This window comes from Cyclopterus lumpus, chromosome 9 (genome assembly GCF_009769545.1).
Source record: "Cyclopterus lumpus isolate fCycLum1 chromosome 9, fCycLum1.pri, whole genome shotgun sequence".
In the NCBI taxonomy this organism is placed as follows: domain Eukaryota; kingdom Metazoa; phylum Chordata; class Actinopteri; order Perciformes; family Cyclopteridae; genus Cyclopterus; species Cyclopterus lumpus.
The window spans coordinates 13,864,515-13,886,566 of NC_046974.1; the positions used below are offsets into that span (position 1 = coordinate 13,864,515).

A 22,052-nucleotide genomic window follows, 5' to 3' on the forward strand; every position below is an offset into this window, starting at 1 on the left:
CGTCAAACTGAAACAAGTGATTCTTCAAGATCAGCTGTTACTGTAGCTTCATCACTCTACAGTACTGAGAAACCAACACCAGAGTCACCTGAAACAGGACAGAAAGTAACCACAATTCAGAATGGAAAGTTATCAGCTACACCAGACTCACGTTCTACTTTGCCAACCACAGATGAAGACGGCTCAGGTGATCAAACTCAAGCTATGTTCACTGAGACCTTATCTGTTACAGCTAACTTATCTCTCGACAGCACTGAGGCGCCATCAATATTATCTCCTGTTACATCATCTGCTGTTTCACGCATGAAGGATAAAGACATTAGTACTGAAACTACAATGGTGGAGTCCATTCCTTCATCCAGTGGATCAACCATGAAAGTGGAAACAACATCATTCCCCATAACCACGGAGAGTTCTGGAGACGGAACTGATGAGTTCATTGAAGATTCTTATATTAAGGCAACTAATGTTTCTTCTTTTTGGAGTACAGAGTCACCATCAGTGACACCATCACGTCAAACTGAAACGAGTTATACTTCAAAATCAGCTGTTTCTGGGTCTTCATCACTCTACAGTACTGAGAAACCAACACCAGAGTCACCTGAAACACAAAAGACTGTAACCACAAGTCTGTATGAGAAATCATCAGTAATACCAGAGACAAGTTCTGCTTTCCCAACAACTGATGAAGAGAGCTCAGGTGATCAGAATACTGAGAATTCGATTAAAGATCCCCCAGCCCCCACAGTCTCCTCATTGTCTAGCACTGGGAAATCAACAGCACTTCCACTTGGGGAACAAGACAGTGCTGTCACTGTTCGGACAGAAAAGTCTTCACTCTCCCCTGTTGCTTATGAGTCAGAGCAAAGTTCCAGTGTCACTCTGACAGATGTAGTTGATGACCAAACCCTTGATATGTTCACTCCAATCTCATCTGCAAAAGCTACATCTTCTCTCTTCAGAACTGACGCACCAACAGTACTGTCACCTGTAACAACAGAAAGTCTTGAAACAGATAAAACCAAACTGCCATCACTTACCGAACAACCATCGGTTTCTCCAATCTCTGATGAGACACTCATGAGCTCGATAACAGTGTCTCAAATACTGGTTTCTGTTGTATCATCTGTTGTTACAGAAATTGAGGGTAAAGATATTATGAGTGGAACTACAATGGCAGAGTCCATTCATTCCATCGGTGGATCAACCATGAAACCTGAAACAGCATCATTTCCCATTACTACGGATTCAGAAAGTTCTGGTGATGGCAGTGGAGATGTCATTGAAGACTCTTTCATTACAGCAACTCCTTTTTCTTCATTGTGGAGTACAGTGTCACCGTCAGTGACAGCTTCTCGTCAAACTGAAACAAGTGATTCTTCAAGATCAGCCGTTACTGTAGCTTCATCACTCTACAGTACTGAGAAACCAACACCAGAGTCACCTGAAAAAGGACAGAAAGTAACCACAATTCAGAATGGAAAGTTATCAGCTACACCAGACTCACGTTCTACTTTGCCAACCACAGATGAAGACGGCTCAGGCGATCAAACTCAAGCTATGTTCACTGAGACCTTATCTGTTTCAGCTAACTTGTCTCTCGACAGCACTGAGGCGCCATCAATAACATCTCCTGTTACATCATCTGCTGTTTCACGCATGAAGGATAAAGACATTAGTACTGAAACTACAATGGTGGAGTCCATTCCTTCATCCAGTGGATCAACCATGAAAGTGGAAACAGCATCATTCCCCATGACCACGGAGAGTTCTGGAGACGGAACTGATGAGTTCATTGAAGATTCTTATATTAAGGCAACTAATGTTTCTTCATTTTGGAGTACAGAGTCACCATCAGTGACACCATCACGTCAAACTGAAACGAGTTATACTTCAAAATCAGCTGTTTCTGGGTCTTCATCACTCTACAGTACTGAGAAACCAACACCAGAGTCACCTGAAACACAGAAGACTGTAACCACAAGTCTATATGATAAATCATCAGTAATACCAGAGACAAGTTCTGCTTTCCCAACAACTGATGAAGAGAGCTCAGGTGATCAGAATACTGAGATTACGATTAAAGATCCCCCAGCCCCCACAGTCTCCTCATTGTCTAGCACTGAGAAATCAACAGCACTTCCACTTGGGGAACAAGACAGTGCTGTCACTGTTCGGACAGAAAAGTCTTCACTCTCCCCTGTTGCTTATGAGTCAGAGCAAAGTTCCAGTGTCACTCTGACAGATGTAGTTGATGACCAAACCCTTGATATGTTCACTCCAACCTCATCTGCAACAGCTACATCTTCTCTCTTCAGAACTGACGCACCAACAGTACTGTCACCTGTAACAACAGAAAGTCTTGAAACAGATAAAACCAAACTGCCATCACTTACCGAACAACCATCGGTTTCTCCAATCTCTGATGAGACACTCATGAGCTCGATAACAGTGTCTCAAAGACTGGCTTCTGTTGTATCATCTGTTGTTACAGACATTGAGGGTAAAGATATTATGAGTGGAACTACAATGGCAGAGTCCATTCATTCCATCGGTGGATCAACCATGAAACCTGAAACAGCATCATTTCCCATTACTACGGATTCAGAAAGTTCTGGTGATGGCAGTGGAGATGTCATTGAAGACTCTTTCATTACAGCAACTCCTGTTTCTTCATTGTGGAGTACAGTGTCACCGTCAGTGACAGCTTCTCGTCAAACTGAAACAAGTGATTCTTCAAGATCAGCTGTTACTGTAGCTTCATCACTCTACAGTACTGAGAAACCAACACCAGAGTCACCTGAAACAGGACAGAAAGTAACCACAATTCAGTATGGAAAGTTATCAGCTACACCAGACTCACGTTCTACTTTGCCAACCACAGATGAAGACGGCTCAGGTGATCAAACTCAAGCTATGTTCACTGAGACCTTATCTGTTACAGCTAACTTGTCTCTCGACAGCACTGAGGCGCCATCAATAACATCTCCTGTTACATCATCTGCTGTTTCACGCATGAAGGATAAAGACATTAGTACTGAAACTACAATGGTGGAGTCCATTCCTTCATCCAGTAGATCAACCATGAAAGTGGAAACAGCATCATTCCCCATGACCACGGAGAGTTCTGGAGACGGAACTGATGAGTTCATTGAAGATTCTTATATTAAGGCAACTAATGTTTCTTCTTTTTGGAGTACAGAGTCACCATCAGTGACACCATCACGTCAAACTGAAACGAGTTATACTTCAAAATCAGCTGTTTCTGGGTCTTCATCACTCTACAGTACTGAGAAACCAACACCAGAGTCACCTGAAACACAGAAGACTGTAACCACAAGTCTGTATGAGAAATCATCAGCAATACCAGAGACAAGTTCTGCTTTCCCAACAACTGATGAAGAGAGCTCAGGTGATCAGAATACTGAGATTACTATTAAAGATCCCCCAGCCTCCACAGTCTCCTCATTGTCTAGCACTGAGAAATCAACAGCACTTCCACTTGGGGAACAAGACAGTGCTGTCACTGTTCGGACAGAAAAGTCTTCACTCTCCCCTGTTGCTTATGAGTCAGAGCAAAGTTCCAGTGTCACTCTGACAGATGTAGTTGATGACCAAACCCTTGATATGTTCACTCCAACCTCATCTGCAACAGCTACATCTTCTCTCTTCAGAACTGACGCACCAACATTACTGTCACCTGTAACAACAGAAAGTCTTGAAACAGATAAAACCAAACTGCCATCACTTACCGAACAACCATCGGTTTCTCCAATCTCTGATGAGACACTCATGAGCTCGATAACAGTGTCTCAAAGACTGGCTTCTGTTGTATCATCTGTTGTTACAGACATTGAGGGTAAAGATATTATGAGTGGAACTACAATGGCAGAGTCCATTCATTCCATCGGTGGATCAACCATGAAACCTGAAACAGCATCATTTCCCATTACTACGGATTCAGAAAGTTCTGGTGATGGCAGTGGAGATGTCATTGAAGACTCTTTCATTACAGCAACTCCTGTTTCTTCATTGTGGAGTACAGTGTCACCGTCAGTGACAGCTTCTCGTCAAACTGAAACAAGTGATTCTTCAAGATCAGCTGTTACTGTAGCTTCATCACTCTACAGTACTGAGAAACCAACACCAGAGTCACCTGAAACAGGACAGAAAGTAACCACAATTCAGAATGGAAAGTTATCAGCTACACCAGACTCACGTTCTACTTTGCCAACCACAGATGAAGACGGCTCAGGTGATCAAACTCAAGCTATGTTCACTGAGACCTTATCTGTTACAGCTAACTTGTCTCTCGACAGCACTGAGGCGCCATCAATAACATCTCCTGTTACATCATCTGCTGTTTCACGCATGAAGGATAAAGACATTAGTACTGAAACTACAATGGTGGAGTCCATTCCTTCATCCAGTAGATCAACCATGAAAGTGGAAACAGCATCATTCCCCATGACCACGGAGAGTTCTGGAGACGGAACTGATGAGTTCATTGAAGATTCTTATATTAAGGCAACTAATGTTTCTTCTTTTTGGAGTACAGAGTCACCATCAGTGACACCATCACGTCAAACTGAAACGAGTTATACTTCAAAATCAGCTGTTTCTGGGTCTTCATCACTCTACAGTACTGAGAAACCAACACCAGAGTCACCTGAAACACAGAAGACTGTAACCACAAGTCTGTATGAGAAATCATCAGCAATACCAGAGACAAGTTCTGCTTTCCCAACAACTGATGAAGAGAGCTCAGGTGATCAGAATACTGAGATTACTATTAAAGATCCCCCAGCCTCCACAGTCTCCTCATTGTCTAGCACTGAGAAATCAACAGCACTTCCACTTGGGGAACAAGACAGTGCTGTCACTGTTCGGACAGAAAAGTCTTCACTCTCCCCTGTTGCTTATGAGTCAGAGCAAAGTTCCAGTGTCACTCTGACAGATGTAGTTGATGACCAAACCCTTGATATGTTCACTCCAACCTCATCTGCAACAGCTACATCTTCTCTCTTCAGAACTGACGCACCAACAGTACTGTCACCTGTAACAACAGAAAGTCTTGAAACAGATAAAACCAAACTGCCATCACTTACCGAACAACCATCGGTTTCTCCAATCTCTGATGAGACACTCATGAGCTCGATAACAGTGTCTCAAAGACTGGCTTCTGTTGTATCATCTGTTGTTACAGACATTGAGGGTAAAGATATTATGAGTGGAACTACAATGGCAGAGTCCATTCATTCCATCGGTGGATCAACCATGAAACCTGAAACAGCATCATTTCCCATTACTACGGATTCAGAAAGTTCTGGTGATGGCAGTGGAGATGTCATTGAAGACTCTTTCATTACAGCAACTCCTGTTTCTTCATTGTGGAGTACAGTGTCACCGTCAGTGACAGCTTCTCGTCAAACTGAAACAAGTGATTCTTCAAGATCAGCTGTTACTGTAGCTTCATCACTCTACAGTACTGAGAAACCAACACCAGAGTCACCTGAAACAGGACAGAAAGTAACCACAATTCAGTATGGAAAGTTATCAGCTACACCAGACTCACGTTCTACTTTGCCAACCACAGATGAAGACGGCTCAGGTGATCAAACTCAAGCTATGTTCACTGAGACCTTATCTGTTACAGCTAACTTGTCTCTCGACAGCACTGAGGCGCCATCAATAACATCTCCTGTTACATCATCTGCTGTTTCACGCATGAAGGATAAAGACATTAGTACTGAAACTACAATGGTGGAGTCCATTCCTTCATCCAGTAGATCAACCATGAAAGTGGAAACAGCATCATTCCCCATGACCACGGAGAGTTCTGGAGACGGAACTGATGAGTTCATTGAAGATTCTTATATTAAGGCAACTAATGTTTCTTCTTTTTGGAGTACAGAGTCACCATCAGTGACACCATCACGTCAAACTGAAACGAGTTATACTTCAAAATCAGCTGTTTCTGGGTCTTCATCACTCTACAGTACTGAGAAACCAACACCAGAGTCACCTGAAACACAGAAGACTGTAACCACAAGTCTGTATGAGAAATCATCAGCAATACCAGAGACAAGTTCTGCTTTCCCAACAACTGATGAAGAGAGCTCAGGTGATCAGAATACTGAGATTACTATTAAAGATCCCCCAGCCTCCACAGTCTCCTCATTGTCTAGCACTGAGAAATCAACAGCACTTCCACTTGGGGAACAAGACAGTGCTGTCACTGTTCGGACAGAAAAGTCTTCACTCTCCCCTGTTGCTTATGAGTCAGAGCAAAGTTCCAGTGTCACTCTGACAGATGTAGTTGATGACCAAACCCTTGATATGTTCACTCCAACCTCATCTGCAACAGCTACATCTTCTCTCTTCAGAACTGACGCACCAACAGTACTGTCACCTGTAACAACAGAAAGTCTTGAAACAGATAAAACCAAACTGCCATCACTTACCGAACAACCATCGGTTTCTCCAATCTCTGATGAGACACTCATGAGCTCGATAACAGTGTCTCAAAGACTGGCTTCTGTTGTATCATCTGTTGTTACAGACATTGAGGGTAAAGATATTATGAGTGGAACTACAATGGCAGAGTCCATTCATTCCATCGGTGGATCAACCATGAAACCTGAAACAGCATCATTTCCCATTACTACGGATTCAGAAAGTTCTGGTGATGGCAGTGGAGATGTCATTGAAGACTCTTTCATTACAGCAACTCCTGTTTCTTCATTGTGGAGTACAGTGTCACCGTCAGTGACAGCTTCTCGTCAAACTGAAACAAGTGATTCTTCAAGATCAGCTGTTACTGTAGCTTCATCACTCTACAGTACTGAGAAACCAACACCAGAGTCACCTGAAACAGGACAGAAAGTAACCACAATTCAGAATGGAAAGTTATCAGCTACACCAGACTCACGTTCTACTTTGCCAACCACAGATGAAGACGGCTCAGGTGATCAAACTCAAGCTATGTTCACTGAGACCTTATCTGTTACAGCTAACTTGTCTCTCGACAGCACTGAGGCGCCATCAATAACATCTCCTGTTACATCATCTGCTGTTTCACGCATGAAGGATAAAGACATTAGTACTGAAACTACAATGGTGGAGTCCATTCCTTCATCCAGTAGATCAACCATGAAAGTGGAAACAGCATCATTCCCCATGACCACGGAGAGTTCTGGAGACGGAACTGATGAGTTCATTGAAGATTCTTATATTAAGGCAACTAATGTTTCTTCTTTTTGGAGTACAGAGTCACCATCAGTGACACCATCACGTCAAACTGAAACGAGTTATACTTCAAAATCAGCTGTTTCTGGGTCTTCATCACTCTACAGTACTGAGAAACCAACACCAGAGTCACCTGAAACACAGAAGACTGTAACCACAAGTCTGTATGAGAAATCATCAGCAATACCAGAGACAAGTTCTGCTTTCCCAACAACTGATGAAGAGAGCTCAGGTGATCAGAATACTGAGATTACTATTAAAGATCCCCCAGCCTCCACAGTCTCCTCATTGTCTAGCACTGAGAAATCAACAGCACTTCCACTTGGGGAACAAGACAGTGCTGTCACTGTTCGGACAGAAAAGTCTTCACTCTCCCCTGTTGCTTATGAGTCAGAGCAAAGTTCCAGTGTCACTCTGACAGATGTAGTTGATGACCAAACCCTTGATATGTTCACTCCAACCTCATCTGCAACAGCTACATCTTCTCTCTTCAGAACTGACGCACCAACAGTACTGTCACCTGTAACAACAGAAAGTCTTGAAACAGATAAAACCAAACTGCCATCACTTACCGAACAACCATCGGTTTCTCCAATCTCTGATGAGACACTCATGAGCTCGATAACAGTGTCTCAAAGACTGGCTTCTGTTGTATCATCTGTTGTTACAGACATTGAGGGTAAAGATATTATGAGTGGAACTACAATGGCAGAGTCCATTCATTCCATCGGTGGATCAACCATGAAACCTGAAACAGCATCATTTCCCATTACTACGGATTCAGAAAGTTCTGGTGATGGCAGTGGAGATGTCATTGAAGACTCTTTCATTACAGCAACTCCTTTTTCTTCATTGTGGAGTACAGTGTCACCGTCAGTGACAGCTTCTCGTCAAACTGAAACAAGTGATTCTTCAAGATCAGCTGTTACTGTAGCTTCATCACTCTACAGTACTGAGAAACCAACACCAGAGTCACCTGAAACAGGACAGGAAGTAACCACAATTCAGAATGGAAAGTTATCAGCTACACCAGACTCACGTTCTACTTTGCCAACCACAGATGAAGACGGCTCAGGTGATCAAACTCAAGCTATGTTCACTGAGACCTTATCTGTTACAGCTAACTTGTCTCTCGACAGCACTGAGGCGCCATCAATAACATCTCCTGTTACATCATCTGCTGTTTCACGCATGAAGGATAAAGACATTAGTACTGAAACTACAATGGTGGAGTCCATTCCTTCATCCAGTAGATCAACCATGAAAGTGGAAACAGCATCATTCCCCATGACCACGGAGAGTTCTGGAGACGGAACTGATGAGTTCATTGAAGATTCTTATATTAAGGCAACTAATGTTTCTTCTTTTTGGAGTACAGAGTCACCATCAGTGACACCATCACGTCAAACTGAAACGAGTTATACTTCAAAATCAGCTGTTTCTGGGTCTTCATCACTCTACAGTACTGAGAAACCAACACCAGAGTCACCTGAAACACAGAAGAATGTAACCACAAGTCTATATGATAAATCATCAGTAATACCAGAGACAAGTTCTGCTTTCCCAACAACTGATGAAGAGAGCTCAGGTGATCAGAATACTGAGATTACGATTAAAGATCCCCCAGCCCCCACAGTCTCCTCATTGTCTAGCACTGAGAAATCAACAGCACTTCCACTTGGGGAACAAGACAGTGCTGTCACTGTTCGGACAGAAAAGTCTTCACTCTCCCCTGTTGCTTATGAGTCAGAGCAAAGTTCCAGTGTCACTCTGACAGATGTAGTTGATGACCAAACCCTTGATATGTTCACTCCAACCTCATCTGCAACAGCTACATCTTCTCTCTTCAGAACTGACGCACCAACAGTACTGTCACCTGTAACAACAGAAAGTCTTGAAACAGATAAAACCAAACTGCCATCACTTACCGAACAACCATCGGTTTCTCCAATCTCTGATGAGACACTCATGAGCTCGATAACAGTGTCTCAAAGACTGGCTTCTGTTGTATCATCTGTTGTTACAGACATTGAGGGTAAAGATATTATGAGTGGAACTACAATGGCAGAGTCCATTCATTCCATCGGTGGATCAACCATGAAACCTGAAACAGCATCATTTCCCATTACTACGGATTCAGAAAGTTCTGGTGATGGCAGTGGAGATGTCATTGAAGACTCTTTCATTACAGCAACTCCTGTTTCTTCATTGTGGAGTACAGTGTCACCGTCAGTGACAGCTTCTCGTCAAACTGAAACAAGTGATTCTTCAAGATCAGCTGTTACTGTAGCTTCATCACTCTACAGTACTGAGAAACCAACACCAGAGTCACCTGAAACAGGACAGAAAGTAACCACAATTCAGAATGGAAAGTTATCAGCTACACCAGACTCACGTTCTACTTTGCCAACCACAGATGAAGACGGCTCAGGTGATCAAACTCAAGCTATGTTCACTGAGACCTTATCTGTTACAGCTAACTTGTCTCTCGACAGCACTGAGGCGCCATCAATAACATCTCCTGTTACATCATCTGCTGTTTCACGCATGAAGGATAAAGACATTAGTACTGAAACTACAATGGTGGAGTCCATTCCTTCATCCAGTAGATCAACCATGAAAGTGGAAACAGCATCATTCCCCATGACCACGGAGAGTTCTGGAGACGGAACTGATGAGTTCATTGAAGATTCTTATATTAAGGCAACTAATGTTTCTTCTTTTTGGAGTACAGAGTCACCATCAGTGACACCATCACGTCAAACTGAAACGAGTTATACTTCAAAATCAGCTGTTTCTGGGTCTTCATCACTCTACAGTACTGAGAAACCAACACCAGAGTCACCTGAAACACAGAAGACTGTAACCACAAGTCTGTATGAGAAATCATCAGCAATACCAGAGACAAGTTCTGCTTTCCCAACATCTGATGAAGAGAGCTCAGGTGATCAGAATACTGAGATTACTATTAAAGATCCCCCAGCCTCCACAGTCTCCTCATTGTCTAGCACTGAGAAATCAACAGCACTTCAACTTGGGGAACAAGACAGTGCTGTCACTGTTCGGACAGAAAAGTCTTCACTCTCCCCTGTTGCTTATGAGTCAGAGCAAAGTTCCAGTGTCACTCTGACAGATGTAGTTGATGACCAAACCCTTGATATGTTCACTCCAACCTCATCTGCAACAGCTACATCTTCTCTCTTCAGAACTGACGCACCAACAGTACTGTCACCTGTAACAACAGAAAGTCTTGAAACAGATAAAACCAAACTGCCATCACTTACCGAACAACCATCGGTTTCTCCAATCTCTGATGAGACACTCATGAGCTCGATAACAGTGTCTCAAAGACTGGCTTCTGTTGTATCATCTGTTGTTACAGACATTGAGGGTAAAGATATTATGAGTGGAACTACAATGGCAGAGTCCATTCATTCCATCGGTGGATCAACCATGAAACCTGAAACAGCATCATTTCCCATTACTACGGATTCAGAAAGTTCTGGTGATGGCAGTGGAGATGTCATTGAAGACTCTTTCATTACAGCAACTCCTTTTTCTTCATTGTGGAGTACAGTGTCACCGTCAGTGACAGCTTCTCGTCAAACTGAAACAAGTGATTCTTCAAGATCAGCTGTTACTGTAGCTTCATCACTCTACAGTACTGAGAAACCAACACCAGAGTCACCTGAAACAGGACAGGAAGTAACCACAATTCAGAATGGAAAGTTATCAGCTACACCAGACTCACGTTCTACTTTGCCAACCACAGATGAAGACGGCTCAGGTGATCAAACTCAAGCTATGTTCACTGAGACCTTATCTGTTACAGCTAACTTGTCTCTCGACAGCACTGAGGCGCCATCAATAACATCTCCTGTTACATCATCTGCTGTTTCACGCATGAAGGATAAAGACATTAGTACTGAAACTACAATGGTGGAGTCCATTCCTTCATCCAGTAGATCAACCATGAAAGTGGAAACAGCATCATTCCCCATGACCACGGAGAGTTCTGGAGACGGAACTGATGAGTTCATTGAAGATTCTTATATTAAGGCAACTAATGTTTCTTCTTTTTGGAGTACAGAGTCACCATCAGTGACACCATCACGTCAAACTGAAACGAGTTATACTTCAAAATCAGCTGTTTCTGGGTCTTCATCACTCTACAGTACTGAGAAACCAACACCAGAGTCACCTGAAACACAGAAGACTGTAACCACAAGTCTGTATGAGAAATCATCAGCAATACCAGAGACAAGTTCTGCTTTCCCAACAACTGATGAAGAGAGCTCAGGTGATCAGAATACTGAGATTACTATTAAAGATCCCCCAGCCTCCACAGTCTCCTCATTGTCTAGCACTGAGAAATCAACAGCACTTCCACTTGGGGAACAAGACAGTGCTGTCACTGTTCGGACAGAAAAGTCTTCACTCTCCCCTGTTGCTTATGAGTCAGAGCAAAGTTCCAGTGTCACTCTGACAGATGTAGTTGATGACCAAACCCTTGATATGTTCACTCCAACCTCATCTGCAACAGCTACATCTTCTCTCTTCAGAACTGACGCACCAACAGTACTGTCACCTGTAACAACAGAAAGTCTTGAAACAGATAAAACCAAACTGCCATCACTTACCGAACAACCATCGGTTTCTCCAATCTCTGATGAGACACTCATGAGCTCGATAACAGTGTCTCAAAGACTGGCTTCTGTTGTATCATCTGTTGTTACAGACATTGAGGGTAAAGATATTATGAGGGGAACTACAATGGCAGAGTCCATTCATTCCATCGGTGGATTAACCATGAAACCTGAAACAGCATCATTTCCCATTACTACGGATTCAGAAAGTTCTGGTGATGGCAGTGGAGATGTCATTGAAGACTCTTTCATTACAGCAACTCCTGTTTCTTCATTGTGGAGTACAGTGTCACCGTCAGTGACAGCTTCTCGTCAAACTGAAACAAGTGATTCTTCAAGATCAGCCGTTACTGTAGCTTTATCACTCTACAGTACTGAGAAACCAACACCAGAGTCACCTGAAACAGGACAGAAAGTAACCACAATTCAGAATGGAAAGTTATCAGCTACACCAGACTCACGTTCTACTTTGCCAACCACAGATGAAGACGGCTCAGGTGATCAAACTCAAGCTATGTTCACTGAGACCTTATCTGTTACAGCTAACTTGTCTCTCGACAGCACTGAGGCGCCATCAATAACATCTCCTGTTACATCATCTGCTGTTTCACGCATGAAGGATAAAGACATTAGTACTGAAACTACAATGGTGGAGTCCATTCCTTCATCCAGTGGATCAACCATGAAAGTGGAAACAACATCATTCCCCATAACCACGGAGAGTTCTGGAGACGGAACTGATGAGTTCATTGAAGATTCTTATATTAAGGCAACTAATGTTTCTTCTTTTTGGAGTACAGAGTCACCATCAGTGACACCATCACGTCAAACTGAAACGAGTTATACTTCAAAATCAGCTGTTTCTGGGTCTTCATCACTCTACAGTACTGAGAAACCAACACCAGAGTCACCTGAAACACAAACGACTGTAACCACAAGTCTGTATGAGAAATCATCAGTAATACCAGAGACAAGTTCTGCTTTCCCAACAACTGATGAAGAGAGCTCAGGTGATCAGAATACTGAGAATTCGATTAAAGATCCCCCAGCCCCCACAGTCTCCTCATTGTCTAGCACTGGGAAATCAACAGCACTTCCACTTGGGGAACAAGACAGTGCTGTCACTGTTCGGACAGAAAAGTCTTCACTCTCCCCTGTTGCTTATGAGTCAGAGCAAAGTTCCAGTGTCACTCTGACATATGTAGTTGATGACCAAACCCTTGATATGTTCACTCCAATCTCATCTGCAAAAGCTACATCTTCTCTCTTCAGAACTGACGCACCAACAGTACTGTCACCTGTAACAACAGAAAGTCTTGAAACAGATAAAACCAAACTGCCATCACTTACCGAACAACCATCGGTTTCTCCAATCTCTGATGAGACACTCATGAGCTCGATAACAGTGTCTCAAATACTGGTTTCTGTTGTATCATCTGTTGTTACAGACATTGAGGGTAAAGATATTATGAGTGGAACTACAATGGCAGAGTCCATTCATTCCATCGGTGGATCAACCATGAAACCTGAAACAGCATCATTTCCCATTACTACGGATTCAGAAAGTTCTGGTGATGGCAGTGGAGATGTCATTGAAGACTCTTTCATTACAGCAACTCCTTTTTCTTCATTGTGGAGTACAGTGTCACCGTCAGTGACAGCTTCTCGTCAAACTGAAACAAGTGATTCTTCAAGATCAGCCGTTACTGTAGCTTCATCACTCTACAGTACTGAGAAACCAACACCAGAGTCACCTGAAACAGGACAGAAAGTAACCACAATTCAGAATGGAAAGTTATCAGCTACACCAGACTCACATTCTACTTTGCCAACCACAGATGAAGACGGCTCAGGTGATCAAACTCAAGCTATGTTCACTGAGACCTTATCTGTTTCAGCTAACTTGTCTCTCGACAGCACTGAGGCGCCATCAATAACATCTCCTGTTACATCATCTGCTGTTTCACGCATGAAGGATAAAGACATTAGTACTGAAACTACAATGGTGGAGTCCATTCCTTCATCCAGTGGATCAACCATGAAAGTGGAAACAGCATCATTCCCCATGACCACGGAGAGTTCTGGAGACGGAACTGATGAGTTCATTGAAGATTCTTATATTAAGGCAACTAATGTTTCTTCTTTTTGGAGTACAGAGTCACCATCAGTGACACCATCACGTCAAACTGAAACGAGTTATACTTCAAAATCAGCTGTTTCTGGGTCTTCATCACTCTACAGTACTGAGAAACCAACACCAGAGTCACCTGAAACACAGAAGACTGTAACCACAAGTCTATATGAGAAATCATCAGTAATACCAGAGACAAGTTCTGCTTTCCCAACAACTGATGAAGAGAGCTCAGGTGATCAGAATACTGAGATTACGATTAAAGATCCCCCAGCCCCCACAGTCTCCTCATTGTCTAGCACTGAGAAATCAACAGCACTTCCACTTGGGGAACAAGACAGTGCTGTCACTGTTCGGACAGAAAAGTCTTCACTCTCCCCTGTTGCTTATGAGTCAGAGCAAAGTTCCAGTGTCACTCTGACAGATGTAGTTGATGACCAAACCCTTGATATGTTCACTCCAACCTCATCTGCAACAGCTACATCTTCTCTCTTCAGAACTGACGCACCAACAGTACTGTCACCTGTAACAACAGAAAGTCTTGAAACAGATAAAACCAAACTGCCATCACTTACCGAACAACCATCGGTTTCTCCAATCTCTGATGAGACACTCATGAGCTCGATAACAGTGTCTCAAAGACTGGCTTCTGTTGTATCATCTGTTGTTACAGACATTGAGGGTAAAGATATTATGAGTGGAACTACAATGGCAGAGTCCATTCATTCCATCGGTGGATCAACCATGAAACCTGAAACAGCATCATTTCCCATTACTACGGATTCAGACAGTTCTGGTGATGGCAGTGGAGATGTCATTGAAGACTCTTTCATTACAGCAACTCCTGTTTCTTCATTGTGGAGTACAGTGTCACCGTCAGTGACAGCTTCTCGTCAAACTGAAACAAGTGATTCTTCAAGATCAGCCGTTACTGTAGCTTCATCACTCTACAGTACTGAGAAACCAACACCAGAGTCACCTGAAACAGGACAGAAAGTAACCACAATTCAGAATGGAAAGTTATCAGCTACACCAGACTCACGTTCTACTTTGCCAACCACAGATGAAGACGGCTCAGGTGATCAAACTCAAGCTATGTTCACTGAGACCTTATCTGTTCCAGCTAACTTGTCTCTCGACAGCACTGAGGCGCCATCAATAACATCTCCTGTTACATCATCTGCTGTTTCACGCATGAAGGATAAAGATATTAGTACTGAAACTACAATGGTGGAGTCCATTCCTTCATCCAGTGGATCAACCATGAAAGTGGAAACAGCATCATTCCCCATGACCACGGAGAGTTCTGGAGACGGAACTGATGAGTTCATTGAAGATTCTTATATTAAGGCAACTAATGTTTCTTCTTTTTGGAGTACAGAGTCACCTGAAACAGGAGATAATATAACTATAGGTCAGACTGAGAAAGCGTCTGTAACAGCAAGGACTAGTACTACTTTCTTACCAACTGAACACGCAGGAGATGAGGTGATACACATTACAACAAGGGAAATAATTGTCACAACTGGACTACCACTGTCCAGCACTCATAGCCTACTGTCCACAACGTTGGTAACAACAGTTACCACACCTCTGCCGTCAACATCAGATGGCAGTGAGAAGCTAGAAAGCACAGAAAAAGCATCAGCCATCCAGATAATTGATGAATTTGAGACAAGTTATGCAATTACTTCGACTGAGGAGGACAGGTCAACTGGGCAAAAAACTGACATTTTAACAGAGGAATCATCTTTTACAGACCAAACAGAGAATCCAAGTAGCCACTCAGCTATAGTAATTGGGAGCTCACAGCAAATAGATACTGCATCTCCAATTCATATAAGGCCATCCATCCCTATCATTGATGACACTGAGTTTATTGATCAAACCACCAAAGTTGCTGGTAAAACATTAACCATCTTCTCTTCAATGATTAGCACAGAGAAACAGGCAGTAACAACAGCATCACTTGCAACTGGAAGTGATAGCTCAGAATCTACTGTTATCACAGCTTCTTATTTGTCCAGTACGAATAGACCAATTTCCCGTGACATAGAAAAAAGCACAGAAAAGCAAACTGTAACTTTTGAAACACACTCTGTGATCACAACTACTGAAAGTACTGGAAACCAAACTCCATACATGTTTACCAGGGAACCTCGTTTGCCTTCTCCCATCAACGTTTCAATATCCTCTGTATCCAGCAAAGAGAAAAATGGGATAACAGCTGTTGGAAGTATTACTTCATCTCTGCACAGTACTGAAAAACCAGCAACTGTTTCAGCTAGCAAAGTGCATGAAGAGGGCTCTGGGGACCAAGCCTTAGATACATCTGCTGTGACAGCTTCTTCTGTTGCCAGCACAACATCCCCAAGTGTCAATCCCTCAGTACAGCCAGATGAGGAAGTGGACTACAGCTTCAGCACAGACTTCATATTAATTGAATCCTTACCTAGCTTTGTGAGAACAACTGCTAAGCCTGTGAGGATTGCTTTTACCACTGACTCAAGGTCATTATTCACTGAAGAAGAGACTTCAAGTGATGTTGCCATCTTCAGCACTGAGGAACCAACACCAATACCATCAACTGCCTCAAGTGAATCTCAAAACAAAGTCCCATTCTATACAGCAACAGATGGAAGTCAGATAGTTGAGAGCACATCACAGCCTGGTGTTGTATCATCAACCCAAACCTTCTCAGAGTTCATGACAGATGAGTCTACAAATGCTTCCCAGTTTTCTACCACAATTGAGGGAGTGACAGCATTAGTATCTGAGTCAGAAAGTTGGAATTTTACTGATGTAGAGGGCTCAGGAGATGACACATCTGCATCCACAGATAAAACTCCCTTAGGAACACCAACAGTGTCTGATCAATCCTCTGTGGAACCAACAACCATAGTAATAACCACATTTAGACCATTAATTAAAACCATGTTTAGTGAGGAGAAAAGTTTGAGTGAATTCATGGCAGTCACAACAAGCCCCTCTACAATTGAAACCTCTCAACCCTTGGCAATCCCCAGTGTCACTGTGTATACCTCAAAGGAAACCTCTACTTTTATTGACATGGAAAGCTCTGGTGGCTCACCTGGTGAGGACGACTTGGAGTCAAGTTCAGATGGATCTGGTGCAGAGGCATCAATTGAGACTACACGAAAACAGCTTACCATGGAATTTATGTCATCAACCAAATCACCACAAATGACAAGCACTGAGATTTACATTACTAAGCATGGCAGAGGAGTCTTCCCAGATGACTCTGTAGTAAAGGGTGAAAGTTCAGGTGCTGACCTTTTCTTTGGATCAACTACATTTAAACCGCTCACAAGTTTTCCTGTGATGCCCACTGCTGTAGCAGGTACAACAGAAATGATGTTGTCATCTAGTGCTGTTGCTGTCACTGAGGAGGGACCAAATGACCAAACAACAGATCTGTCTACTGACAATGGTATAACACAAAAAACTACTGCCACTTCTTCTCTTCACAGCACTGATAATCCAGTGTCTCCTGCTGTCACTGTGGTTACATCTTCAGCTTTATCGGGTATTGAAGATAAAGAGATAAAGAGGACAGCCTCTTCCCTGTTCAGTACAAAGAAACCTAAAACAACAACAGTATTGCATGAAAGTGGACCATATGATATTCCAAAATCTGCTGTAACTGCAGCTTCCTCTCTCTATAGCACTGAGACGCCAAACATAACAACAGTATATGCTGTCACATCTGCCCATTCAGTTAATGTGTCTGTATCTGCAACGAATGAATCAACACCAAGTTCAGCCTTTACTTTGACAGAGGGAGAGAGTTCTGGTGACCAAACAACTATGATGTTCCCCTCAAAGCCATCAGTGATGGACAGTGTCACATTTGGAGAAGCAACAGGTGAAACCGAAACCTTTGTGTCAGTCACACCAACCTCTGATGAGCAGGTTTCCTCACAGGAGGGTGAAATTATTCCAGATACACACAGTCCCATCACTTCTGAAGCTACAGAGCCTCCTTTTTCTAGCATTGGGAAAGATAAAGTTACTGTAGCTGAGCACATAACACAATCCTCCGATACAACTATGTCTCCCCATAAAGTTGGAACTTCAGTTAGTGATCGCGACTTCACCACAGTAAGCTCTAGCAGTGAACAGCCAGACGGATTCACATCAATGTCTTCCCCTATTCCCTCCATTATATATCATGGCATTACAGACCAACAGGTAGTGATCATTACTCCCAGTAGCAGCCAATCCAAGACTGACCTAACTGAACAAACACCTACCATGGTTCTGCATGTGTCTAAACCATCAACCAGCACAACCATCATATTCACAGAGGATGCAACAGATGAAGATGAATTGTTCTCTGCTGTAATAGACAGAATGAAGGAAGCCACCACAACTCCTGAACGTATCACCGAAGACAATAAAATCATTGATGCCGATACTATCTCCATAGTTCCCTCTTCTTCCTTTTACCCCACCATCCATACAGAGGAAGCTGGAGGTGTCACACCAGTTACAATGACACAAAGGTTGGAGGTAACAATAGAATCAGAGGGTTCAGGAACTGATAGTGCCACCTTCTTTACTACTAAACCAGTAACTGTACATGCAACCTCAACCAATGATTTGCCATTAGCCTCAACATCTTCTGAATATTTACCGCCCACTTCACAACCATCAATCGTGGAAGATGTGTCAAGTATTCAGACATCCAGTGAAGAGATGGTTACATCTGCACTACAGTCCACTCTAGCTACATCTCTGTCCACAAAGTCAAGCTCTGAAGAAACATATGGTTTGACGACACCCCATACAGTTTTCCCTATTGGGGCTGACACCAAACCAGTTCCAGAGCTGGTGGAATATGATTTATTAGGCGAGGACACTGCTGATAATGTCACTGAGTCTATACCTGAGATAGCAGCTTCCTCATCTTTGCCATCTCAAACTGTAAGCGAAACAACAGACAGTAGCTCGGTCACTCCGGTGTCCAGTGAGAAGTTTATGATGAGCACAGTTGAACAATTAAAACCCATTACCTCCTTACCCACAGCTCTTACAGCCACAAGTTATCACACAACAAATGAAACATTAGGTTCAACCATTTCCACGCAAACCAATGTACCTTCAGTTGCTGGAACACCACTCACACCGGTTCCCACTGACCCTGGCACAGTGACATCAACCAGTAAAGCATCTGATGATGAATATTCAGGTGATGATGAATCTGATCAAGGCTCATCAGGGGCACCTTCAGGGTCTCCTGTGGATGGATATACAGCATCTGAAAAAACAACGACATCTACAGCCTCTTCACTATTCCGCACTGAAAGACCGACTGTTTCCCATGATACAGGACATACAGATGAGGATGTTTCAGGTGACCGAAACCAGAGTGTGTTCACTGAGGGCTTAACTACAACCGATAAGCCAGAGCACATCTCACTAACCTCACCTGGAACTGCAAAAGAAGAGTTTGCGAAGTCACCAACAAGTATGTTATCTTCTCTCTATAGCACAGTGAAACCCTCTGACATTACTGATACAGACACTTCAAGTGATCAAACGTCTGGTTTACTGACAACTTCAACAGTGAAGGCTACATTGGCATCATTTTCAGTTACCTCACCTAAACCTGCCACCGGAAGGACTGACATCGCAGTATCAAATGCTGCTTCAAGTCTTTATAGCACGGAGAAGCTAACTGTCTCACCATCTCCTAAAGTTACTGAGAAGGATAGATCATATGATCACACTCATTATACCAAGCATGTGACACGGACAGCTGCTCCTCTGCACAGTACAATGCAAATTGACCAAATGCTAACAGTATCTCCTCCCTACATTACAGACACATTTTCATTAGCAAGTAACACAGATATTGCAGGTGAGGAGAGCTCTGGGGACGGGAGCTCAGAAACCACAACTGCATCACCTAAGAGTGAACATTCGGGAACCACTCCAGTTGCCACTCATTTCAGCAGCACAGAGAAACCCACCACAATGACCCCAGAAGATGCAACTCAAACAAGTGAGATAACCACAGAGGTAGGGACAGCATCATTTTCAGACACAGTTTCCCCCCATACCAATGGTTCAATATCAACCCCATCACACAAAGAGAGCAAAGAGGACCATATGACCTCTATATCTACAACAGAATCCCTTTCTATATCTACTGTGTCTTCTCTACAAAGCACTTCAAAGCCTGTTGTCATGGTTCAGTTTGTCACCACGTTCTTACCAGAACCAGATACTACACCATTTGAGGATTCCTTCAAACAGGCAAGGTCGGAGATTACGTTCACTCATCATCCCCACATCGACATCTCCTCTGAGAAAACCGTGTATCCCACAACCAGACCAATGTTGCCCAGTGTGGAGACAAGCCAGCCCTTTGAACCCAGGGATGTGACTCCCTATATTGGAGTTACAGCTACATCATTGGAAGACAAGACAGCTCAAGAACCTAGCCGAGCACCTATAACTAAAGAAGTTTATACTGATGCTGAAGGTAGCACACAATATAGTGAAATCCAGGAAACAGCCACTGATGCTGTAATAACATCACATCCTACAAATGAAACACTTAGTTCTAATGATACATTGCCTGTTGGGGTTGAAAATACAAGTCCACAACTTGCAACTGACAGATCAGCAAAACCTGAAGAAGAAACTGCCATTGCGACAGCATCTTCTACAGACTCAAGCTCGGTGGAACAAACTCTAGAGGCAACAGCTTCTTCACTTTCAATGCAAACAAAAACGATTCCAATTTTAACTGCCTCTTCACTGTTCAGCATTGAGACTTCCATTTCAGATGTTACTGATCAAGTGCCCTCAACAACATCACCCAAAATGGGGACAGCAGAGAGAAAATTGATGACCACTTCCACCTATGCCACTGAGAAATCAACTGCAGTGTCGCTTGAGACAGACACTTCAACAGATAAAGAAGGTTCAAGTTATGAAACAACATCATCAGAGAGTGAGAAGATCCCTGTATCAACAGAAAGAAGTATTATCATTTTGACAGAAGAAGAAGGTTCAGGTGACAAGACAACAACTATCATCAATTCAGACTCTGTCAGTCAAGCTGCTTCAACCCTGTCCAGTATTGGTGAGTTGGGTATCATCATCAGCACTTTATCACCTGAGATGACAAACACCCTAACAGATAAGCCAGAAACATCTACATATGAACAAACCTCAGGTTATAAGTCATCCAAGATCTTCATCACTGAAATGTATGAAACACAATACCTTGATGGTACCAGCACTTCTGAGTCCCTAAATATGTCAAAATCAGCAGGTACTGAAAGTGGGGAAACGCAAGACGTGAATCTAACAAGCACACATCAACCCGCTGGTGTTACACTTGCTGCAAACATCTCTTCAAGCGCACAGACGAATGTAGTGGTCACCACAATGCCAGCTGAACTTCTTGACCTATCAGCATCAGCACCGCCAAAGCCTGATGTTATGGTCCAAACAGTTTCCCCTGTACATCACCTAACAACTAGTGAAGAATACAGAGAGATTATATATGAGGGCAATATAGATTATTCAAACCCAGATTATGAAGCACCAAACCTCAGCATCATTGAAACAGTTCCGGATAGCAACACATCAAAAGAAGTAGAAGTTTTCATTACTACACCACGCGTTTCTCAGAGTCAGTCTGTTGACGCAGTGAGCAGTGCTGAAAGTAGCTCAGAAAAAAATGCAACCAAGTCACCTACCTCAGTTCCCGTCAGTGCAGTATCCTCTAGTTCTGAGAGTGGTTCAGAAAGCAACGACAGCTCAGAAGAAAGCATGGTCACAGTAAGCACTGTTGGTGATGAGGTTGAGAACATCACCTCTGAGCTTCTGTCTGCCTCAACTAAGTCCTCCACCATCATTAGCACTCGGGCTGAAATTGGATCTGTCAGTTCTGAGGGTGTGTCTGGTGAGATGTTGACTACTAATAAACGAAAGATCAGTAGTATGGAGGAACAGTCTCTGCCCCCAGATGAAATCCAGACTGTATT

At 43.0% G+C, this 22,052-nt stretch overlaps 1 protein-coding gene across 1 annotated transcript in view; it reads left to right on the forward strand.

Annotated features, from left to right (window-relative positions):
- Positions 1 to 22,052, forward strand: part of LOC117735919 (versican core protein-like) — a 42,819-nt gene that overhangs the window by 15,661 nt on the left and 5,106 nt on the right. The gene's annotated exons all lie outside the window — the stretch shown is intronic.